This window comes from Eumetopias jubatus, unplaced genomic scaffold (assembly GCF_037043125.1).
Source record: "Eumetopias jubatus isolate StellerSeaLion01/CBP00866 unplaced genomic scaffold, mEumJub1_p1.0 scaffold_9, whole genome shotgun sequence".
NCBI classification, from domain to species: Eukaryota; Metazoa; Chordata; class Mammalia; order Carnivora; family Otariidae; genus Eumetopias; species Eumetopias jubatus.
The window spans coordinates 41708131-41722962 of NW_028274815.1; positions in this window are offsets into that span (position 1 = coordinate 41708131).

Below are 14832 nucleotides of genomic sequence, written 5' to 3' on the forward strand. Positions count from 1 at the left end.
TAAATACATAAGTATATTTAAAAAATGAAAATGTATTTGTGGCACTCTAAAACAAGATGTATAAAAAAGGAAAAACATACCAAAGTTTAAACACTATTACTCTTGGTTCAGTGACATCTGAATCCTGTCTTATTTTCGATCATATTTCTTATTCTCTTGTCTATACTTTTTATCATAAACAGAAAGTACTTGCATGATTAGGGGAAAAAAAACAAACCCTAAATACCAATTCTGGCATATTTCCTCAAAAGATTTCATAACCCCCAGGTATTTCCCATGATACTTTAAAAACTTGCTAAAATTAACAAAATTATATCATTAAATAATTGAAATTCCTTTTCACTAAAATGGAAAGCAAAATAGTTATTTAAATGACTGTCACTTGGAGGAAAAGCCACAATCTGGAAACTGATTGCAGGGACGAGGGCTAGTATAAGCACAGAACTTAGCAATGGCAGTCGGGGAGGAACACTCTAGAACAGGGGTGCTCCAAGCCTGGGAGGCTGGAAGTGGCACTGTAGAGAGAGACCACCTGCTTCTCCAGCCTGGATGTTCAGGGTAAGGATTCTATCCCTATCTGTGTTCTCCGGGGAAGGATGCGGCTTACGGTGGTCCAGTCTTCCTGCGGCCAGAGAGTGAGTTTGTTGATGTCTATGACCAGCAGTGATTGGACAGTAGAGTGGGAGGCCTCTATGTGAGAAGCCACAAATACACACTTCAGCAAAGTAAAAATGCAGTAAGCACCGGGGAGAAACCAACCAGTTCACTCTCAAGGGGAGAGGGCTTGGAGATGCCAAGGGTGAGGTTAAGTAGAACTGATAAAACTCTAGCTTCTGCATCAGGAAAAGAGATGGGACTGGGGGAGGGGAGCAGCCACCTCAGTAGTTCTACTCAGGGGGGCATTACGCTGCCCTGTGTTTCCTGGACCTTAATTTCCCAAGACCCTGAGAGCATTTCAGGAAACTCACACATCCAGTGTTACTTTTCCTTTTAATCCCCGAGAAGTTTCATACAACACTAATAGATTTCCCAGTGGTGAGGTCAATCAAATTCTCCCCTATGCCTTGAAATATGTTTTATATTTTCCACTTATCCACATACATTTCACAGTGATAATTGTAGGGATACATAATGTTCTATCAGGTTGATGTAACATTACATATGCATACATATATAATACATACATATACATATATATGTGTGTGCAGATATACAGACACATATACACACACACACACACACACACACACACAATCCTGATGTTGGGCATTTACATTGTTTTTCAATATTTTACCTTTAGAAATAATTACTAAAATTTTTTTTCACCTGTGGAACAATTTCCATATCATAAATTCCTAGGAATGGAAATGCAGGATTTCTCTTGATTTGATTTGTAGCTCACTCTCCAAAATGGTTCTAATAATTCATAAAGCTATCATAATAAGGATGTTCTAATTTTGCTCCAACCATGTCCACTATCTTAGCTCAAGAGATGCCATAACAAAATATCATAACTGGGTAGCTTAAACAACAGAAATTTATTTCTTACAGTTCTGGAGGTCCAAGGTCAGGGTGCCAGCAGGGTTGGTGTCTGGTGCGGGCTCTCTCTTTGGGTTGCAGATCGCCTCCTCACTGTGTCCCTATATGGCCTTTCCTAGGTGAGTGTGGGGGAAATGGGGAAATAGAAAAAACCTGGGGTGAGTAAGCAAACTCTCAGGTGTCTCCTCTTATAAGAGCACTAATCCCATCTTGAGGGCCCCATATAGAAGACACAAGTGACTACTCATCTTAGGTTTTCAGCTGGGACTCTAACAAATAACAAGAGAAAACCAGTTTATTAGCAGATGCAGTGCACATCACATGGGAGAAACCAAAATCAAAAATGACTCAAAATGATGATTTAGAATTACAGCTTATATAGTACCTTCAACAAAGAGCAATAAATCTGTAGAGAAATGACAGAAAAAGGAAAGTAGTTGTAGGCTTCCAAGGGTGGCAACTTGTGGGAAGGTCAATGTAGGGGATGAAAGTAATGGAGTTCAGGTTTGTTTACAGACTCTTATGAGTCCATCTCTGGGCTGATAAGACTGAGTCTTCAGTAAAAGGAGAATTTATATCTTTCCTTCAGGCAGAAAAGGAGGAGTTTTTTCTGCATTAGCTGTTTCTTAGCTGCTTTCAGCATAAAATATTTTTTATGTCCAAGAGGCATATCTGGGGTGACATATTCTGGTTTCCCTCTGCCCCATTTTATGACCTAATCTAAAGCTAATTATCTCCCAAAGGCTCTGTCTCTGAATACTGTCACTCTGGGGATGAGTGCTCCCACCTATGAATTTTGGGGGGGCCACAATTCAATCCATAGCATCCCCTTTAGGCATTGTGGTTTCTTATTTTTTGATGAATTTTGTGCATATGAAATGATGCCACATGAAGACTCTCTGAAGCTTTATCTTCATTCCTTCCCACCATCTTCCTCTCAGTAAATTTGCCTTTACTTACAATCACTTGGCAAATATCTACTGAGATTTTATTAGGAATATTTTGTAGAGATGGAGAATCAACCATGAATGAATGAAGTCCCTCCCCTTATGGAGCTTATATTGGAGAATGGTAGAAAAATATACAAGCCAATAAAGAAGATAATATCAGACAGTGGTAAGTGTCTAAGAAAAATGAAAGTGGAGTGAACATAAATTATGCTAATGGGAAGTTCTAAGTCCTCATTTAAGAGCTTGGGAAGAGCTGGGGAGGACAAGGCAAGACATTAGTAAGTCAAGGTTCAAGGTAAAGTTATTATTAAGATGGCTGTTATTAACGAGGCTGTTCTGTCCACGTATTTTGTTATTTTATATAGTTTCAGATATGTGCTGGAGTTGGATGTAGGATATAAAACACAACTGAAATAGTCATCTGGTTTTGCTTGATCCTTTGACAAAATGCTTTCTTCATCATTGAGAACTTAATTTTATCCTCAAGTTTCTGAGACTTTGGTAGACCTCTGAACACCAGAAATTTTTTTCCCCAAAGATAAAGATTTTAAGCTTCTCTTTGAACCCATGCTACTGTGATTTCAGGAGTCCTACTTCTGAAATCTACTAAGATTCCAGCGTGCCTTTTAGATACTGGACATGCATATCCTGTTTTAAAAATGGTAGTGTTAAAAGAGAGACAACAGGCCCCAAATGGAGTCATTTGTGTAAAGGCCTGCATCACAAAACCAAGACTTAAAACCTGAGTTAACCTCAGTCTCAACTTCTCCTAGGAGTGGAGTCTTAAACCAGTGGGTCTGTGTATCACTTGGTCAGCACTAATGGGATCATCAGCCTCCATAGGCTCCTCCACCCCCTAAAGGAAGGTGACCTTGCCACAAGCAGTTCCCTCTGCTAGTAACTTCCTTGTCCTGCTCCCTTCTGCCTATAAAAGCCTTTCATTCTGTACAGATCTTCAGAGCTCTTTCCATCTGCTAGCTGGGATATTGCCCAATTCATCAATCATTGAATAAAGCCAATAAGATCTTTAACATTTACTCAATTGAATTTTGATTTTGTTGTTCTTTTCTTTTTTAACAGAGAGAAGAAGGGGTTCATTAGGAGATCCTCTGCAGAGACTGTGTTGTCAGGAAAGTACACCCAAAGAGCTTCCAAATAGACCACAATTTAAAAAAGTGGAAGGAAAGGAATATTAAAATCACTACCTCACTTTTTTTTTGTTGTTTGGCCAGCCCTGCAAAAAGAATTAGAGTGTGTGTTGCATATTTGGAAGCTGCTCAGAGAATGGATCTTAAAAGGTCTTATCACAAGGAAAAGAAACTTATAACTGTATGGTGATGGATGGTAACTAGACTTACTGTGGCAATCATTTCAAAATAGAAACACATATGGAATTGTTCTGCTGTGCACCCGAAGCTAATATAATAATATTAATTACCCTTTTTTTTGTTTTAAAGATTTTATTTATTTATTTGACTGACAGAGAGAGAGCACAAGCAGGGGGAGCGGCAGGCAGAGGGAGAGGGAGAAGCAGGTTTCCTGCTAAGCAAGGAGCCCGACCAGGGGCTTGATCCCAGGACTCTGAGATCATGACCTGAGCCGAAGGTTAACCAACTGAGCCACCCAGGCACCCCATTAATTATCCTTAGTTAAAAAAAGAAGAGAGAATGTGTCTAAGCGTAAACAATTTAGTCTGTATTATTTGTTCTTTGCTGCTCCTTTCTTTTATGTCACTATCAGGGTGTTCTTTTTTTTTTTTAATTTTTTATTGTTATGTTAATCACCATTAACTAATCACCACAACTAATCATCATTAGTTATTGATGTAGTGTTCCATGATTGTTTGTGCATAACACCCAGTGCTCCATGCAGAATGTGCCCTCTTTAATACTCATCACCAGGCTAACCCATCCCCCCACCTTCCTCCCCTCTAGAACCCTCAGTTTGTTTTTCAGAGTCCATTGTCTCTCTTGGTTCATCTCCCCCTCTGACTTACTCCCCTTCATTCTTCCCCTCCTGCTAACTTCTTCTTTTTCTTTTTTCTTAACATATGTTGCATTATTTGTTTCAGAAGTACAGATCTGTGATTTCAAAAGTCTTGCACAATTCACAGCGCTCAACATAGCCCATACCCTCCCCAATGTCTATCACCCAGCCACCCCATCCCTCCCACCCCCACCACTCCAGCAACCCTCAGTTTGTTTCCTGAGATTAAGAATTCCTCATATCAGTGAGGTCATATGATACATGTTTTTCTCTGATTGACTTATTTCACTCAGCATAACACTCTCCAGTTCCATCCATGTCATTGCAAATGGCAAGATCTCATTCCTTTTGATGGCTGCATAATATTCCATTGTGTATATAAACCACATCTTCTTTATCCATTCATCTGTCGATGGACATCTTGGCTCTTTCCACAGTTTGGCTATTGTGGACATTGCTGCTATAAACATTGGGGTGCACATACCCCTTCGGACCCCTACATTTGTATCTTTGGGGTAAATACCCAGTAGTGTAATTGCTGGATCGTATGTTAGCTCTATTTTCAACTGTTTGAGGAACCTCCATACTGTTTTCCAGAGTGGCTGCACCAGCTTGCATTCCCACCAACAGTGTAGGAGGGTTCCCCTTTCTCCACATCCCCGCCAACATCTGTCATTTCCTGACTTGTTAATTTTAGCCATTCTGACGGGTGTGAGATGGTATCTCATTGAGGTTTTGATTTGGATTTCCCTGATGCCGAGCAATGTTGAGCACTTTTTCATGTGTCTGTTGGCCATTTGGATGTCTTCTTTGGAAAAATGTCTGCTCATGTCTTCTGCCCATTTCTTGATTGGATTATTTGTTCTTTGGGTGTTGAGTTTGATAAGTTCTTTATAGATTTTGGATACTAGCCCTTTATCTGATATGTCATTTGCAAATATTTTCTCCCATTCTGTCGGTTGTCTTTTGGTTTTGTGGACTGTTTCTTTTGCTGTGCAAAAGCTTTTTATCTTGATGAAATCCCAATAGTTCATTTTGCCCTGGCTTCCCTTGCCTTTGGTGATGTTTCTAGGAAGAAGTTGCTGCGGCTGAGGTGGAAGAGGTTGCTACCTGTGTTCTCCTTTAGGATTTTGATGGACTCCTGTCTCACGTTTAGGTCTTTCAACCATTTGGAGTCTATATTTGTGTGTGGTGTAAGGAAATGGTTCAGTTTCATTCTTCTGCATGTGGCTGTCCCATTTTCCCAACACCATTTGTTGAAGAGACTGTCTTTTTCCCATTGGACATTCTTTCCTGCTTTGTGGAAGATGAGTTGACCATAGAGTTGAGGGTCCATTTCTGGGCTCTCGATTCTGTTCCATTGATCTATGTGTCTGTTTTTGTGCCAGTACCATACTGTCTTGATGATGACAGCTTTGTAATAGAGCTGGAAGTCCGGAATTGTGATGCCGGCAGCTTTGCTTTTCTTTTTCAATATTCCTCTGGCTATTCGGGGTCTCTTCTGGTTCCATACAAATTTTAGGATTATTTGTTCCATTTCTTTGAAAAAAGTGGATGGTATTTTGATGGGGATTGCATTGAATGTGTAGATTGCTCTAGGTAGCATTGACATCTTCACAATCTTTGTTCTTCCATCCATGAGCATGAACGTTTTTCCATTTCTTTGTGTCTTCTTCAATTTCTTTCATGAGTATTTTATAGTTTTCTGAGTACAGATCCTTTGCCTCTTTGGTTAAATTTATTCCTAGGGATCTTATGATTTTGGGTGCAATTGTAAATGGGATCGACTCCTTGATTTGTCTCTCTTCTGTCTTCTGTTGGTGTATAGGAATGCCACTGATTTCTGTGCATTGATTTTATATCCTGCTACTTGACTGAATTCCTGTATGAGTTCTAGCAGTTTTGGGGTGGAGTCTTTTGGGTTTTCCACATACAGTATCATATCATCTGCAAAGAGTGAGAGTTTGACTTCCTCTTTGCCGATTTGGATGCCTTTGATTTCTTTTTGTTGTCTGATTGCTGTGGCTAGGGCTTCTAATACTATGTTGAATAGCAGTGGTGATAGTGGACATCCCTGCCGTGTTCCTGACCTTAGGGGAAAAGCTCTCAGCTTTTCCCCATTGAGAATGATATTCGCTGTGGGTTTTTCATAGATGGCTTTTATGATATTGAGCTATGTACCCTCTATCCCTATACTCTGAAGAGTTTTGATCAAGAAAGGATGCTGTACTTTGTCAAATGCTTTTTCTGCATCTCTTGAGAGGATCATATGACTCTTGTTCTTTCTTTTGTTAATGTATTGTATCACGTTGATTGATTTGCGGATGTTGAACCAACCTTGCAGCCCAGGGATAAATCCCCCTTGGTTGTGCTGAATAATCCTTTTAATGTACTGTTGGATCCTATTGGCTAGTATTTTGGTGAGAATTTTTGCATCCATGTTCATCAAGGATATTGGTCTGTAATTCTCCTTTTTGATGGGGTCTTTATCTGGTTTTGGGATCCAGGTAATGGTGGCCTCATAAAATGAGTTTGGAAGTTTTCCTTCCATTTCTATTTTTTGGAACAGTTTCAGAAGAATAGGTATTAATTCTTCTTTAAATGTCTGATAGAATTCCCCTGGGAAGCCATCTGGCCCTGGGCTTTTGTTTGTTGGGAGATTTTTGATGACTGCTTCAATTTCCTTAGTGGTTATAGGTCTGTTCAGGTTTTCTACTTCTTCCTGGTTCAGTTTTGGTAGTTGATACATCTCTAGGAATGCACCCATTTCTTCCAGGTTATCTAATTTGCTGGCATAGAGTTGCTCATAATATGTTCTTATAATTGTTTGTATTTCTTTGGTGTTGGTTGTGATCTCTCCTCTTTCCTTCATGATTTTGTTGATTTGGGTCATTTCTCTTTTCTTTTTGATAAGTCTGGCCAGGGGTTTATCAATCTTGTTAATTCTTTCAAAGAACCAGCTCCTAGTTTCGTTGATCTGTTCTACTGTTCTTTTGGTTTCTATTTCATTGATTTCTGCTCTGATCTTTATTATTTCTCTTCTGCTGCTGGGTTTAGGCTTTATTTGCTGTTCTTTCTCTGGCTCGTTTAGGTGTAGGGTTAGGTTGTGTATTTGCGACCTTTCTTGTTTCTTGAGAAAGGCTTGTATTGCTATATACTTTCCTCTCAGGACTGCCTTTACTGTATCCCAAAGATTTTGAACAGTTGTGTTTTCATTTTCATTGGTTTCCATGAATTTTTTTAATTCTTCTTTAATTACCTAGTTGAACCATTCATTCTTTAGTGGGATGCTCTTTAGCCTCCAGGTATTTGAGTTTTCCGACTTTCCTCTTGTGATTGAGTTCTAGTTTCAAAGCATTGTGGTCTGAAAATATGCAGGGAATAATCCGAATCTTTTGGTACTGGTTGAGACCTGATTTGTGACCTAGGATGTGATCAATTCTGGAGAATGTTCCATGGGCACTAGAGAAGAATGTGTATTCCGTTGGGATTGGGATGGAATGTTCTGAATATGTCTGTGAAGTCCATTTGGTCCAGTGTTTCATTTAAAGTCTTTATTTCCTTGTTGATCTTTTGCTTAGATGATCTGTCCATTTCAGCTAGGGGTTGTTAAAGTCCCCCACTATTATTGTATTGTTGTCAATGTGTTTCTTCGCTTTTGTTATTAATTGCCTTATATAATTGGCTGCTCCCATGTTAGGGGCATAGATATTTACAATTGTTAGATCTTCTTGTTGGATAAACCCTTTAAGTAGGATATAGTGTCCACCTTCATCACTTATTACAGTCTTTGTTTTAAAATCTAATTTGTCTGATATAAGGATTGCCACCCCAGCTTTCTTTTGGTGTCCATTAGCATGGTAAATGGTTTTCTACCCCCTCACTTTCAATCTGGGGGTGTCTTTGGGTCTAAAATGAGTCCCTTGCAGACAGCATATGGATGGGTCTTGTTTTTTAATCCAATCTGATAGCCTGTGTCTTTTGATTGGGGCATTTAGCCCATTTACATTCAGGGTAACTATTGAAAGACATGATTTTAGTGCCATTGTATTGCCTGTAAGGTGACTGTTACTGTATATTGTCTCTGTTCCTTTCTGATCTGTGCTGTTTTTAGGCTCTCTCTTTGCTTAGAGGACCCCTTTCAATATTTCTTGGAGGGCTTGTTTTGTGTTTGCAAATTCCTTTAGGTTTTGTTTGTCCTGGAAGCTTTTTACCTCTCCTTCTATTTTCAATGATAGCCTAGCTGGATATAGTATTCTTGGTTGCATATTTTTCTCGTTTAGTGCTCTGAAGATATCATGCCAGTCCTTTCTGGCCTGCCAGGTCTCTGTGGATAGGTCTGTTGCCAATCTAATGTTTCTACCATTGTAGGTTACATATCTCTTCTCTCGAGCTGCTTTCAGGATTTTCTCTTTGTCTAAGACTCGTAAGTTTTACTATTAGATGTCGGGGTATTGACCTATTTTTATTGATTTTGAGAGGGGTTCTCTGTGCCTCCTGGTTTTGATGCCTGTTTCCTTCCTCACATTAGGGAAGTTCTCTGCTATTATTTGCTCCAATATTCCTTCTGCCCCTCTCTCTGTCTTCTTCTTCTGGGATCCCAATTATTCTAATGTTGTTTCGTCTTATCGTATCGCTTATCTCTCGAATTCTGCCCTCGTGATCCTGTAGTTGTTTCTCTCTTTTTCTCAGCCTCTTTATTTTCCATCATTTGGTCTTCTGTATCGCTGATTCTCTCTTCTGCCTCATTTATCTTAGCAGTTAGTGCCCCCATTTTTTTATTGCACCTCATTAATAGCCTTTTTGATTTCGACTTGGTTAGATTTTAGTTCTTGTATTTCTCCAGAAAGGGTTTCTCTAATAACTTACATGCTTTTCTCAAGCCCAGCTAGTATCTTTAAAGTCATGATTCTGAACTCTAGGTCAGACATCGTACTAATGTCCGTATTGAGTAGGTCCCTGGCTGACGGTACTATCTCTTGTTCTTTTTGCTGAGGTGATTTTTTTCGTCTTGTCATTTTGTCCAGAGGAGAATAGATGAATGAGAGAACAAAATGCTAAGAGGTTAACAACGTCCCCAGCAAATATACTCCATACAAATCAGAAAAGACCTGAAAGCAGGGGGAAAGAAAGGGAAAGAAAGAAAAAAGAAAGAGAAAAGAAAGAAAGAAAAAGATAAAAACAAAAACAGAACAATACAAAAAAAACCAGAATATGATCAAATATGATCAGGCTAGTGCATAGATCAGTGCCACACACTAGATTTTGGGCGTATTTTGGTCTGTTAGAAAAAAGTGCCTCCTAAATTTTAAAGGAAGAAAGACTTATATATGTACAAAATAAGGGTTGATAGAATGAAGGGATGGAAGATGACTGTAAAGATGAAAATTAGAAAAGACTTTATAAAAGGAATTGATATGATAAGAAGTTGTTTGAAAAAAGAAAGATTTAAAAAAAAAAAGGAGAGAATGTGATCAGGCAGGCGACTAGAACATAGCCATACACTAGTGATTTAGAGTATATTTTGATCTGTTGGAAGAAACTGTATCTCAAAATTTTAAAGAGAGAACAACTTATATATATATATGCCAAAAAAGGGTAACTAGTATGAAGGGATAAAATATGACTCTACAAATGAAAAATAAAAAATGTTTTTTTAAAAAAGGGATTGATAAGATGTTGGTTGAAAAAGGGAAAAAGAAAAATTAAAAAAAAAACAGTTAAAAAAATTAACTTTTAAAAACTAATGAATCATGGTAAAAAAAAAGCCATGAATTCTATGTGCAGTATTCCCCTAGCGCTGGAGTTCTCCCGCTCTCCTTGATCGGTAAACTTGGTATTGGCTTGCTGGCTGTTCCTGCTGATCTTCTGGGGGAGGGGCCTGTTGCCGTGGTTCCCAAACGTCTTTGCCGGAGGTGGAATTGCCCCACCCTTTTCGTCCGGGCTAAGCAACCTGCTTGGGTTTGCTCTCAGGAGGTTTTGTTCTGGGCAAGCTCTGGTACAGCTTTGGAGGACCAGGGTGAAAATGGTGGCCTCCTAATCTCCACTCAGAGGAGCTGAGAACTCGGGGCCCCGCTCCTCAGTGTGCCCCCAGAGAAAAGCAGTCACTCCTGTCTCCCTGGTCTCCGGCCGCACTCCGTGCTCACGTGGCCTGTGACCGAGCATTTCTATCTCTGGCACCTGACCCCATGTGGAGTCTCCAAACCCAGCAGATCCCCGTGGTGCACTCCTGTGCTGCTCCTCCCAGGGGAGGGAGGGGAGTCTCCCCGGATCTGCTGCTTGTTGGGTCCTTGCTGGAGGAGCAGTGGCCCAAGTGGGCCGCAGATCACAGTTTATGGCAACCCCGAGCTGAGAGCCCACGCCTCGGCTCCATCTCTGCAGCCGGCTTCCCTGCTCCAATAGCTGGGAGCTCTGCTGCACTCAGGCACCCCCGGTCTTTCTGTGACCCCGAGGGTCCTGAGACCACACTGTCCCGCGAGGGTTCCACCCCCCGCTTAGCCACTGGAGCGACGTCCCTCAGCGGAGCCGACTTCTAAAAGTTCCAATTTTGTGCTCCGCGGCTCTATCACTTGCCAGAAGCGGCCGTCAGAGGCCCCCCTCCCCCGCCGTCTATCCTTCTGAATATCGCCTCGGATTCACTTCTCCGCACGTCCTACCTTCCAGTAAGTGGTCGCTTCTCTGTTCAGAGAGTTGTTGCTGTTCTCTTCTTCGGTCTCCTGTTGAGTTCGTTGGTGTTCAGAATGGTTTGATCTCTATTCAGCTGAATTCCTGAGACCAGATGAAATCCAGGTCTCCTACTCCTCCGCCATGTTGCTCCGCCCCACCATCAGGGTGTTCTTAATGTTTCTATTTTATTGGGCCAGTTCTGGTGGTGAACAAAGGAAGATAAGGCAGAAATGAGAGTCTGTATGATAGGATATGATTTCAACGGCCTAAACAAGTTAACCTGGACCAAAAAAAAAATACATATAGATATGGATGTGGATAGATATATAAACAAATGGATTACTTTCTCACATCTAGATAGTGTCTGAAGTTAATTTAATGTGAGAGAAGGCATTTCAGATCCCCAGGCCACTGAAGGGTAAACTCCAAGTTGGAATATTTACATAGATTATGATTTAATGGTTCCCCCTCTAGACGTCTTTCCATTTAGAAGGAGAAAGGTAAAAATGCAAATAACTTGATGCAAGAACTACCTATGGGCAGCCTGTGGGCTGCATCAGTCTTCTGTTTGGTTTTGGTAAGTGATTGCAGTACTTACTAATAGTATTATTTTAATTTGAATGTCTTACTGGTCAGGACCTGTTGCTCTTCAGTCAGTTGTGGATATTGCCTGTCCATTCTTAGATTTGCCTTTTCTACTTTGCCTCTTAGCATTTGAATTTGAGTGTGTGATATGTGGCTTTCTTTTGATATACGGTCTGGGGTTCCTAACAAGAGGAAAAACAGTAGATACACACGTGCATCTCATACATACCAGGGAGCCCTTACAAGAAACATAAAGATCTAAAGAAATTGGAAACCGAACAGCTTTTTTACTAAGTTGAACAAAGAGTAATAAATTGTGAAACTGTGACCAAAGGGCTCGAGACTAGGGCAGTTGATGGTGGAAAAGAAACTAAGAAGATAAGGGTGAGTTTAACTAATGCCTGTTTGCAGATTCCTCTGGTGCCATCTCTGGGCTGATAATGAGTCTAAAGTCCTCTCCCATAAGAAGACTTTAAATCTGGTCTTTAGGCAGAAAAAAGAGAAGACAGAGCTCTTCCTGCTCTTCCTGCTGCTTCTTAACTGTCTACAGCTCAAAATAATTTGTGAGAGAGGCATATTTTGGGATGACCTATTCTGGTTTCTTTCAAGAGCACTGACACAAATCTATTCATTCATCAGGGGGCAAACATTTCTCAAATGCCTACCACGGGTGCAAGTGCGATGTTTGGCAAAGTGAGGGAGAGAAAGAGAATTCAGATGTGATCCCTGCCTTTAGTAAGCTCAGACTTCTAGAAGTGTGTTTTAGAGAGAGATGCTGCTTCCCCACTCCTGAGTTTTCTTTGTACGTGAAGAATTTGCAAATAGTAACTGCTTATCTCTCTCCACCTTTTTATATATTCTACCCCGGGAGGAATTTGGGCCTACCTGGCTCAGTTTTACTTTCCTTTTGAAGCAAGCTAACCACAGCATTTCATTATTTAAAACATACTTGGTTCTCGAGTCGCCCCTCACAACCCTGGTGATTCAGCTCTTTCTGCCAATGGGTCCTGTCCCTGAATTTTTTAGTAAGACCACCGTTTTGCACCAAAGACATCTCAAGATTTGGTCATCGGCTCCGCACCTCACCCCACCAAACCTCACCTATATTCCAAAACTTCATCATATGGTGCCCAAACTTGGGGCTTTGAGTCTTTTCACCTGGATTCTGAGCCACGGTGCAGACTTGTGCCTCCAGCATCATTGCCGCTTCCTCCTATCTGGCCATAAAGGAGCAAAGAAGAGCACCCCCTGGACTTAACACCACCACTTCAGATTTCCCCACCAGTGTCCCAGAGACACAGTGAAAGCAGGAACACAAGCAGCGGGAGCGGGAGAGGGAGAAGAAGGCCTCCCGCCAAGGAGGGAGCCCGATGTGGGACTCGATCCCAGGACCCTGTGATCACGACCTGAGCCGAAGGCAGACACTTGATGACTGAGCCACCCAGGCGCCCCCTCAGTAAACTCCTGGACTCAGAAGACTTTTGTCAACTATCAAAGGACTCTTATTTGGGCTTTTTGTTTTGTTATTCTAGTCATGTTTTGCTGTTTTCTCCTGTGTCTCCCCACTTGGTGCCAAGACTCCTTAACTGTCATAACTTGAAGCCCACAGATGGCCCTTTCCACTCGGGATATCCACACATGCAGTCTCCCTTGGATTCAGCTGCCTCTGCTTTCATAACTCATATCTATATAAGCCCCAACTGACCAATGTTGACCCATAGGTAGGGACATCTCTATGTACCTATTCAGCAGGAAGAAGTTAAAAAAGATGAGAACTTGCACTCTTAGCAAACTTAAAGATTTAAGGGTCAAAACTGTTGGGGGGGGCATGGTGGGAATGATGTGGGAAACAAAGGCAGAAGAAAAATCATTGTATTTCCTTACTATCTACAGCCCATTGACAAGTCCTTGAAACAGGAAGAGTGACCTTCCTCCAGGGACACAACTGCCTCCAACTTAATACTTTGCCAAGGGCAAAAGGCAATCTTAGCCCAGCCCCCAGGATCCTGTAAATATCTCCTTTAACATATAAAAACTCCTTTGGAAACTTCCTTTATCTCTACCTGGCAAAATACATGTTGGCAATCAACCTCCAAACATAGGATCCACCGATAATACATCTGAAGGATCTCATGACTGAGTTTTTACTAAACAGTAATAAATGACCTTTCCTAACAATAGCTATCTCCCTCAAGGTCCTGGAAACCCTGTTTCCAAAATACCTGGGAGGCTTAAGCTATCCTTAACCCCCTCCCAACTCCAAAGTATATAATGAGCCACTCCTCATGGCCCCAGTGCAGCTCTTTTCTGCCCACAGGTCCTGTCCTGCTTTAATAAAACCACCTTTTTGCACCAAAAAAAAAAAAAAAAAAAAAAAATACTTGGTTCTCACTCCATTTGCAAACCTGAATAGTTTCTACTAACTAATAGAGGTGCTATTTTAGTATTCCAAATTTATGTTTTACCTTATTTCTAAATCTCTAAAAATTATAAATTTATTGAGTTCCTTTTATAACTCTAATAGAGCATAAAAAACAAAATACATTTAAATTATATTTCAAAACAAACTTGAGATGTGTCAGGTAAAAGAAACAGATACTGTCATCTGAGAGTTCAAAAAGCCTGTCTGTTTTTTGTTGATGACGTTAGAAAAGGTAGAATTTGAACTTGGATTTAAGTAGGGGTAATATTTGGCTGGTGAGAGAGGGGAAGCCCATCCAGGTAAGAGCTATAATACGTGCAGAGTCAGGAAATAGAGGGCAGAGAGTAATTTGGATTGGCTGCAGCATAGAGCAAGTCAAGGAGAACTGTGAGAAATTGCTGTTAGTTGCCAATTATTGAGAAGCTATAACTTCAAGCTAAAACGATTAGCTTTATTCTGCTGGAATATGAGAATCATTGAAGGAACATTTAAGAGTAGGAAAGTAGCATGACCAGAACCTTATTCATAAAAATAATTTGGGAGTTATAATACACGTTATTTGGGATTCCCTGCTTCCAGGCTAGTTGTATCCTGACTCCTGAATCGTGATTCTATAGGCCCTTGAGAAACCAAATGCCACCCAATGATCCCCGAAATTTCTGGGAGCTTATTCCTCATTCTGTA